Raw genomic sequence first — 9784 nt, forward strand, 5'->3', positions numbered from 1 at the left:
TCTTGGTGCAAATTATTTTTTAACACACACTCACAAAGACACACTCTGTGGGAGTTGGCTTGCCATGGTGGCTGAGTGTGTGTGATGTCAAGGCAGCAGCCTGGTGCGGCAGTGACGGTGAGTCATAGCTAGCGAGAACACAGCAAGAAGCCATGGCACCCAGTCATCACACACACACACGCACACACACACACACACACACACACACACACACACACACACACACACACACACACACACACACACACACACACACACACACACACACACACACACCAGACAAGATACAAACCAGGTGCTGTGCAGATGCAGCAGTTTCTTTGATTCAAGTGAGAATCAGCATGTTGAACCGATGAGTTTTCCTTCGCCATCACTCTGTCTATTTGTATATTTCTGTAATTCTCCTGTGTGTATTTATTTCTTCTCTATCTGTTCTCACATCAAAGTAACATGATTTCCAACCCACTCAAACACTGGGCCTTAGTACTGTCAAACAACACAATCGCCTCATCGTCACAATAACCTCTGCAAAATACATTGCATCAATCCTCCCCTGTTTTCATTCTCGAGGAGATGGTGATGCCGTGCTTGGTTGCAGAAATCGATGGTGGTTTGCCACATGCGTGACCGTGTGTGATGACGGCTGTGCGCCTGCATGCACACGTCAGCATTCATGAAGGGCTTTTTGCATAAAAAGCCCTCCTTAATGATCTGGAGACATGATTACGGGCAGGAATCAGAGTTTTCCTCCTCTCGATTCGCTAACCTGTAAATGTCAGCTGAGGCGAGCACAGCTGGTTAGCGCAGCACTGCGAGGCCCCACTCTGGTGGCTTTATGCCTCATTGGACTCTAATGTAGCGTGGTAAAGCAGCAACACAGATCAGGTAGCGAGCTGACGTATCGCCGAATTAAGAACTTCAGAACAAAATCTGATAGTCGTCATTTGAAAATTGAGGCCCGGTCTTATGGGTAGAAGTAAAAATGACCCCTTAAACCTGAGTTAATACCCCTTCAGATCATCAAAAATGTATTGTGTCAACTGTGCTGACCTCCAATGACAAATGGTAAATCATAATTCATGTACAGACAGGGCGAACAAATTCACACAGACTCTCCCGTAACATGTAGGTCACAAGTTCACTCCATATAGCTTCCCATTTGCTGCCATTACAAGCCAAGTATTCACTCTCAGTTTGAGCTGTTCTGACCGTTTCGCTCGTCCGCTGTAAATCACTGCAGTGAAGTCATGACAAGTATTTTGTGTTGCTTGTTCTGCGGGCGACGAGGTCGTAAAACAGCAGATGGGTTGCCGAGGGTGGCATCTTTACTTGCAGGTAGTTTGTCAGGAGGTGCACTCTGGGGGGGAAAGAAAAACAGCATTCCTAATAGTTCTCTGTCTCTTCTCTGCACACACACACACACCTGAGCCCACCTGTGTGTGTTATTCTACACCCAGCAGCAGCAGCAACACCCCGGGAGAGCTCAGGCAGGTGTAGCGTTACATCACTGACACACTTTACCGTTAGCTACAGCTCATCAGGGTGCTTCTCGACTCGCCAATCACTGTTTGGGAAGGTCTTCGACTGTGTTGTCACTACTTCACGGAAAGATGAGATGTGTGGTATTGACTTGTGAAAATGCGGTGGGATGATATGTTATGTTCTCTGTGCAGGCAGCCTGAGAATAGATGGCATTCATCTGAGGCAGACATTGCTATATCAAAGCTCTGAGTCCCATATGGACAACCTTTAAGTACAGTATATCCATTTGATGCTACTTTGTAGCAGTTTCAGTGCAACAGTATCAGTATTTAAATTGCCCCTTGTGTTTAAACCGACTCTGTAAATGACTAAATGATCAAATGTATACTGCATATTGTACTTTATAGTACATGTATCTGCAGTTTGCCCTGGTCCAAGGCAGCTGCTGCAGAAGCACTGACTAAATGGAAACAGTGTTTGGATTTTCAATGTTTATTTATAATGTTGCTGTGTATATATATATACAGCACACTGTCTGTCATATATGTTACACCATCCTGATGCCCCTCTGCAAAGTGTTCCAGTGTTTCACTTGTTTTAGTTCAGTATTTGTTGATGTGTCTCGCCATCGGTCTCTAAACCAAAGCAAATCCTTGTCCATTTATTGCCCTTGGCAAATGAAGTGATTTGGATTCTGATGATGAGAGTGTCAGAGTTTGGCTCGGCGCTGCTTTCTATACTTCCGAGAGATGGATGAGAGGTGGAGCAACAGAGGTGGGTGGGGGGGAAGAGTGTAAGGGACAGAATGATAGATGGACCAGGCACAGTGGAGGCATGTTCAGTGGACACAAGCCAAGATTTCTGTCGGAGGGGCTTAACCCAACAGGGTGACCTTTCTCACATCCTCCCCTGGAGTGTTTCAGCACCTCCCCTCGACTACGTCCGTCCCACCCATATTCCCCCCATATCCCTCATATTCCCCCCTCTTTCCCTTCTCTTTTTATAGCTCTCCTCCATCTGTCTCCGCTCTTCCCTTCCTTCCCGCCGCTCTTCTCCCTCTCTTCACAGGGGTGATGACAGAACTTCCCCGGCACGTGTTGCACAGATGAACCTCCAGAGTCTCCAGACACAGACAACAACACATGCACACCCATGCAGGACACATGCTGAATGGATTTAGTCACTGTGCCATGCCTACCTGGGTTGAGGAGACGGTGATGGAACATAGAGTGAAGCCTGCAACACTATTTACTGCCTTGCTGTGGTGTACCATTTCCTTAGTACCATCTGATGATTCAGCTGGAGATATGCCGCCCTGTAACTTGATGCGCATCCGTGCCAGAAACAACGTGTTAATTAGTGAGCTTCAGAGGTGCTGGAGGAGGATGTTGTTACCTTTGGACAGAGCCAGGCTCGCCGTTTCCCCCCTGCTTTCAGGATTTATGCTACGCAAAGCTCATTGGCTGCTGGATATTTAGCAAACAGTCATCAGAGTGGTATCTATCCTCTCATCTAACTATTAGCAAATACTTGTGTGCACAAATGTGTCATGTCCCACCCTGCTCCTTAGATTATGGTTTTAATTTTTTTTTATCCAGTAAAGACTTCTTTATTTTTTATAAATTCCCGCGTCTGAGTCGTCGACAAAAGGTGCATCCTAGAGATCTATGATCAGATCACAATGTGTTACAGCTTCTTTGTCGTCAAAGTTTCATCCAAGATTTTTTGCCACGGGTGGACTGATTCAAATTTTAAACTCCAAGTTTGTAGCCTTTATTGAGCAAGCTAATACTTCTACATCTGTGTCTGAGCTCTTTTCCGCCTTCTTTGATTTATTTTATGATTAATGGAGCATGGAGAGCGTGTGTCCTCTTGTGTTAGTATGATTGTGCAGTGGAGAGAAATAGTACCCTTTGAGATTTGGTCTGCTTTCTCTGGATTATGTCTTGTAACAGTGTCTGTTGCTGGCACTGGACTCAGACCAACTCTGAGCATTAGAGGACAAAAGGACATTGAGCTCATTCCACTCAGCCCTGGACTTTTAATACGTTTGCTGTCATCGAGCAACCGATATTGAACATGCAAATTCTTTTTAAAGATCTGCAACAGATGACAATTTCTGGAGTAATGTTTGGTGAGCAACAGACATAATGCAGAGAAAGCTGCATCAAACTAACTCGTTGAATTTCAAACATATGAAATCAATATAATTTGCCGCAGGGCTCAGTGAAATTGCCGGACACATTTTTTGTTGTTGTTGCCAGAAAGTGTTTTGTTTCTTCTCAAAGAAAATAATGACGGCATTATCTAGCCAAAAATCTGCACTTGTTTTCTCTCTTGGGCCTGTGGGAGCCTGGTTTTGGTGCTGGACAAGGCTGTGAGCATTAGCTCAGGATGCACAGCACACACTTCACGGGGCGTAGTTTGATAGGAAGGCATGAGACACAGCATTGCATCATCACTGTATATATCATAACCTATATGTTATGAGCCCCGTGTATATTGGAGGAGTGCCCATTCTTTTTTGACCACCCACTTTTGAGTTCAACATTTAGTGAAATACTGTTGTTTGATTCGCTTTCTTGTCCAGAGTTAGACAAGAAGATTTATTGTTTTACAGTTCGGATGGGAGAGTGGTATAAATCCTCTCATCTGTCTAACGCAGGCACATTTTCCAAAATGTCGGATAAAGTCAAACCCCTGGATATGGAGTTCAAGCTACAAACCTGATGGCACACCGTGTGCCATTTCAAAAGGATCAACTGATAACTCAAAATTAAAAAAACACATAAAGAAAAAGAAAAAAAACTCCTTGAAAAGTCTTCGATGGACAAAATGATAATACTGTTGCAAAGTGAATACCCACTTGTTTTGAACAGCTGTTTGGAATTGAACACTTCATCTGCAGGAGAAAGACAGAGTCCCCTGGGACACCTTAGTCAGGGAACCTTCAAAGAGTTCTCAAATCAAGTATTTTCCTCATATGTTATCCGCCTTTGACATGCTGCGGTCTGGGGACTGTAGGGAGGGTTTGACTTATTTGGCACCAGTTATATCAACGGCAGGAAAATTCATTTCTGGACTGTCAAAGACATTTGTTCTCCCTCGCCTCCCAAGGCGAGAGTGCAATCCAAGGTCTCTCCTTTTCTTTCCCCTCCTCTCTTTGGTCCCTCCATCCTCGCTGCCTTTCACCCTCTCTCCAGTCTTGTCCTTGGCCGACATATCCTCGGGATTCTGTGTGTGTGTGTGTGTGTGTGTGTGTGTGTGTGTGTGTGTGCGTTTCTGTGTGAGACATTCCTCAGTGTGGCCCAGGAACTACGAGCTGTCACACACTTCCTCCCTGAGGCCAGAGCCCTGAGGAGGGGGAAGCAGGAAGAGGAGGCAGGGAGGGGGGGGGGGGGTCACTACTTGGAAATACTTTTGAAAAATGCACACAGGTACATTAACATCTCATGCACACAGTGTACATAAAACACAAATCCAAGAAGAGCCTCTGGTGAGCATGAGCGCTGAAAGACGTGATATCATGCACACTGTCACAGACGTCACTCTGCATTTTTAATGAGTGTCATCTCACTCTTCATAGCCCACACGCCTCACATACGTACATGTCATTCATACTATTTTAATGAATATATTGTATTATATTCAACTGGCCCAGATGGCAACGCTGCTGGAGTCTAATTTCATTACTTCCTCAAATCGTAAATCACACCCAAAAGGTAAATAGTAACTTGCAAGATGAATCTTTCATCATTAGAGTTGCGGAGTGCACCTTTAAAATGCGCTCCTTTTGTTTCACTGCTTTGGAGAGTTGATCATAAACGGCGGTGCTCGGTTTCTCCGGAGGCTTAAAGATTAGACAATGTCATATAGGAGAGGTTTAGCATTAACTCAGTGAGGCGATCCCTTTAAGATCTCTAGACAGAGAAGCAGACAACAGGTCCTACATATGGTCACTGATTTGATCTCAAAACGCAAATAGACATGTTATAAATTACAATATACATAAAGATAATGATTTATACATGATGAACTGTATAGATAAGAATGTATGCTTTTGTTCTTGCAAAGCCGAATGTGGATTTGCATCTTTGATAATGAATGTAATTTCTTTAACTGATGACACTGATTACGCGTATGGTTTTCCATGCATTGCATATCTGACACTGTTGATGAAGGTAAACCTCGTTCACAACAAATGGAATTGGAAATTAGCACTCTCATGACCCACCGTGAGGATCCTAAATCTTGAGTTACAGGAAGACTTCACTGTTTTACAGTACAGCCCTGAGGGGGAAAGTCCACTCCAGGGACACAGTCAGGTGTTACACTGCAGATGTGGATGAGGTTGCTCTGTTGGCCAAACATTCGTTTAAGTGTTGAAGGGTCTGGATTATAGATCCAACGGTACACCATCAATGCAAGGGGCAGAAATGTGGAATATAGTGGCATAACCGACGGGTCTGAGGGAAAGGTTCAATCCATACAATTGAACATTGATTTCAAGTCATAAGCCCGAAATCACAGATTTGCCTCAAAGTACTTTACAATCTGTACAGCATCCAACATCTTTAGACCTTTGATTTGGACGAGGAATAAAGTCACCCAAGACAAACTTAAACTGGGACAAAAAATAAGGGAAAAGGAAGCAATTCACAATAAAAAACACATTTGACACAAAGTTTATTAAGGGCTGCCATCAAATCCTTCATATGAAGTGAAGTGTGGGTTTCTTGGCCAGGCAGTGCACTGACCTCTCCAGTAATTGTGTTCAGTAATGGGGATGCAGCAGGAAGCCGCAGGCAGCAACGTGGCGACTTCCATCCCCTCCAGTTGAGCTTAACGACCACCCAACCTAATATGGTCAAAGACTCGAGAGTTAAACAGCCAGGCTCTCGGGGGTTCAAGTGCCTGACAAAGTGCTCAGGTATGCCAGCTATGGTCGCTTAACTGCAGGACGTCCTGCACAGGTTGGAGGTAGCACGCAGGATGCGATGTGTGTCCTTAGCCTAATTAGGGCAGTTTGAGAGGTATCGCCATAGGAGTTGCTTTGTGTGTGCGTAGGGACTAAATGTGCCTCGAGCAACGAACAGTAATGGGATTAACATTTAACCAGTGCGCTCACTCTCTGTCACACACCTGTCTAAAGAAAACACCACACCAGTGAGTCAGGAAGCTGTGTGCGTGTGTGTCCCGGTAGGGGGGCCCCAGACTGTTGATTTACTGCATTCAACTATTACCACTCAGAGGTGGCAGGAATTCCAGAAATGAGGAAAGATTGCGTTCCGCTCCGTCCGCTCCGAGCCCTTCCTCTCGTAAAAATGCCTGAATTAGTCGCAATAGTTGCCCAAGCCTCTCCTGTGTCATACCACATCTCACCCTTGACGGTCCACTTGTCATTGTGAGTTACCTATTCCTCTATAAAATGTTTTATGTTGTGCATGCAGGTATAAGGGTGAGGCGCAGTGCTCAGTTGGGCCGGACATGGGCTTTATAGTAATTGATTTGTTTGTTAAAATGTAAGGGGGAAACAGTCATCCCAGCTCTGTCCAAGTCTGCCTACCAGTACCTCTAAAGCTCAAAAAAGCTTGAAGCTCTAAAATCTTAAATTAGTACACAAAACAAAGTGTAAATACAAGTTTTGCATCGTGAACGCAGAGCATTCACACCTGAATACATATAATGAGCTATATTATTTACCTACATTGTCTTTTGTTTAAAGTGACGATTGAAGCTATGATTGTTCAAAATACAAAATTCCTTTCTCCATTCCAGAACAGCCCACGTATACATGTATGAATGGCTACAACTGCATCTGAAAAATGGACAACGGGGCCTTGCATCCTGTAGATCTTTCCGGTAAGTGTAACCAAACCCCCCTCTGACTTGAGTTAACTGATGACAGCTCAGTGACAACAGTGCCCCCCCCCCCCCCCCCCCCCCCACCAACCCCCATTCTGCCTGTGGTAATGACAGAGATGACACAGGCAGATCGACGAATGGCAGGGGAGAGAGGCAACATATTGCAGGTAGATAACTGCGATGAGTGGCAGTGAGTGAGCGGACATCCGGAGATATACGAAGAAAAAGTTTGTGCTTTTTTGTAACTTCATTAAAATAAGGTCTTCTGCTTTTATCTGAAGGAGAAAGAAGCCTCACACTTTGTTTGTTTCAGGTGAAACAGAGCAGGATGATTCACACAACATTCCTGGTCACTGTCTCCTCCAGGTGATGCTTCGGAGACGGCCGGACGATTACGAAAACGCTGCCCAGATTCCCACAGCTTGATTGACAGTTTTCCTTCAGGGCCATATCTGGAACCACTTACCTCATTCCCATAAAGATGGAAGGAGGTTTTTGGAGCTGGGTTATACAGGGTCACAGAGAGAAGGGGCCCGGTGGGTTACAACTAGGAAAGGGAACTGTCTTTTTTCTTCCTTCTTTTTTTTTTTTTTTGCACATTGCTTGATGATCGCAAGCTATTTTCGCCAGATCAAAACATTTTTACTTTGTATCCAAAGCTGCCTTAGCCACAGCTCTGTTGTAGTTTTCCCAGCTGGTCTTTATCTCATCCGTCTGACATGTTTTACAGGGTTAAATATGACTTTTAATGCACAAATGCATTAGTCACGTTTACGACACGGTGTGTGGTTCTCCAGTGTTTTAATGACGAGTCCTAAAAGCACTTTTCTTTGTTTTACTTTCACTGCTCACCCAGTTAACACGTCCTCTTTGAAATCCATCACCAAATATGAGCAGGGAAGCAAAAGCATAACCGTATTTCCCATTCCAACAAATATGCCAAATGTCTGGGATAACTAATCAGGCCACCGTATGAAAGATGAGCCTGGCGTAGTTCAGAGGAGATGCCTTTTTATCGTCTCCAATAACCAGATAAGCTGATATCTTCATGCAGCAGTTTGCCATTCATTGCTCCCGTCACAAAGCAAGCGGTCCCACATCAATCTGGATTGTTTTCAAAGCAGTGTTCCATAAAGAAAAGAGAAGGGGAGGGGAGGGGGGGGGGAGATAAAAGATAGGATCAGAGATGTACAGCGTGCTGCTCCTGCCTCTGACACTTTCATCAACCGTGCCGCGCTTCCACGCACCAGAAGGTGACAGGGACAGGATTTACTGACCCCCGAGGCCCCTTTTGTGCTCTCCACGCTGCACTGATCCTCGCTTCCTCCCCGGCTGCATGTGTAGGCCTATAGGCTTACCTTTCTATACCCCTCTGCCCTCGCTGTGTTGTCTGCTGTAAATAGGCTCAATGTTACAGATGTCTGTGTGCGAGCACAAAGAGCTCAAGGCGAAGCACAGTGGGCGGCTGTATTCTGCGTCGATGCCGGGACAACAGGTGGAGAGAGAGCAATCGGGTCACAGAAGATGATCGGATTTCCCGTGTTTTAAGCGTGTTTTAAGTGTGTAGCTGTATATGTGTGAGTGATGTGACTCACAGCAGGTGGATTGAGTGGTGAGAATAGCCACTCAGTCAAAGACAAAGTGTTATAGCTCTGTTTTTAAGAGCTAGTGTGGATTTTCTTTTGTCCTTGTTAAAGTGTTTTGCATATTTTTCCAGGCAGCAATAAACATCTGTGGCCAGGTCCCTAACAGAAACACACCACTGCTTGTTTTCAGGATGTCGTTATCTACGAATTGAAGTTCATTCTACTGCTGCACGCATTGCAAGTCCCTCTGGATAACAGCTAAAAGACTGCAAACGTGAAGTGTACATTGAAGTTGTAAATCAAGCTGTCAGAGCAGCAGCCAGCAGGGTGAACGAGGGCGTCCGCGGGTTCCCTCGCTGTGTGGCCTGACTGACTGGCTGGCGGGGGACAATAAGCCATACTGTTTGACCTGCTCAGTCTGTCCCACTGCCAGGCTCACGGATATTCAAAGGGCTCTCTTCACTCCCCATGACTCCACAGCTGAGAGTGAAAAATTCAATCCAAACGCAACGCTTCACAAGTCAGGATTGGCTGCCTTTTGAAACTCTTCATTACTCCATGTTCATCCATCTCTGTGAGCGAAGGAATTACCCTTTTGACAACCATGACCTTAAATAGTAAGACGAGTAATGTTTTGCTCATTCTGTGCATGACGGACATCTCTTCTTTTCATTAAACTATGCTGCTGGTATCACAATATGTCTTGTGTTTGCTTCCGATTGGTCCCTCTCATGACCATAATCACTTTTTTTTAAATAAATGTTTCCATTATTTATCACATTTTAGCAAATAGATAATGTTACTTCAGGGTTGTTGTGCTCTAAAATGTGAGTCAGGGAATGTTACATGGA

This window comes from Melanostigma gelatinosum, assembly GCF_949748355.1.
Source record: "Melanostigma gelatinosum genome assembly, chromosome: 22".
Lineage (NCBI taxonomy): Eukaryota > Metazoa > Chordata > Actinopteri > Perciformes > Zoarcidae > Melanostigma > Melanostigma gelatinosum.